The sequence below is a fragment of the Leopardus geoffroyi genome, chromosome B1 (genome assembly GCF_018350155.1).
Source record: "Leopardus geoffroyi isolate Oge1 chromosome B1, O.geoffroyi_Oge1_pat1.0, whole genome shotgun sequence".
Classification (NCBI taxonomy): domain Eukaryota; kingdom Metazoa; phylum Chordata; class Mammalia; order Carnivora; family Felidae; genus Leopardus; species Leopardus geoffroyi.
In genome coordinates, this window is record NC_059327.1 from 129,150,925 (window position 1) to 129,152,151 (window position 1,227).

The following is a 1,227-nucleotide window of genomic DNA, read 5'->3' on the forward strand; positions in this document are numbered from 1 at the left end:
ATGGTGATATCCTGGTGCTATTACATAATTCTGTCTTTGGATTGTCTTTCTATTTCTTTTATTGTCATCTACTTCTTTGTTTTTTAATCTCTTTCTGGTCTTTCTTATTAGATTCCTACCTTCCTCCTTAAACAGAGTAGTTTAAATGGAGACTCTCAGATAGAGATGGGAAATGTGTTATGGAATTAAGATGGAAATATAGTGGAATATTTCTTTAAAAAATGCGAACGTTGACAAGGGGATGTTAGTTCACTGAGCAGTCATTTTTAAAGCATCAACTGATTATGAGTTCCTGGGCCAGATACTAGGGATAAGAAGATAAACCAGAAACAAGTATGATCTTCAAAAGGTCACAGTCAGAGAAAAGGTAAATATTAAATTATTGCATTATTATGCCAAAGTATATAATAGATGTAATTACCAGACACTGTGAGAGTTTAAAAGGAGGAATTAATCACAAGAAATTTTAAGACAAGTAATAGAATATTGGATTACATGGATTATGACATTTCTAAATATTAATTTTCCATACACATTATATACTTTGCTCATATATATTTGTATCTGTACCATCAGTGACAAACTTAAATGTTAGATCTATTTCATTTCTTATCTCAACACTTTTGTAAACGATACGCATTTCTGACTTTAAGTGAGATATCCTAACAATTTAAAACTAGTCTTAAGTTTATTATAAATTATTGGATGATTGATTATTACATGAATTTGTTGAAAAATATTTTCCTTCCAAAGGCTCACATAATTGTTTTGTAGGCATATATACATGATATAAAAAGACTTGGTTTCTAAATTCATTATTTTTCCCCTAGAACCACTTTCCAAGTCGTCACAGTGGGGTAATTGGGAAAATTTTCAATTAGCAATAATCACGCTTCAGATAAACCTCATTGTCTATGATACTGCCATTGCATAAAGCTAGAGCCACTTTCAGACCGTATAGAGTGATTGTGTTAAGAACAGAATCTCGGGGTGCCTGGGTGGCTCAGTCAGTTAAGCACCCCACTTTGGCTCAGGTCATGATCTCATGGATGGTGGGTTTGAGTCCGGCATTGGGCTCTGTGCTGACAATGCGGAGCCTGGAGCCTGCTTTGGATTCTGTGTCTCCCCTCTCTCTCTGCCCCTACCCTACTCACACTCTGTCTCTCTCTCTCTCTCAAAAATGAATAAACTTAAAAAATTTTTTAAAAAGAACATAATCTCAAAAAT

The 1,227-nt window shown here is 34.1% G+C and overlaps 1 non-coding gene across 1 annotated transcript; it reads right to left on the bottom strand.

The window, feature by feature from the left end:
* Positions 1–798: 798 nt before the first annotated feature.
* On the bottom strand, positions 799–938 carry LOC123596670. The gene has a single exon (XR_006711802.1). It is a non-coding gene; the product is annotated as a U4 spliceosomal RNA (small nuclear RNA).
* Between the last annotated feature and the right edge of the window lie 289 nt (positions 939–1,227).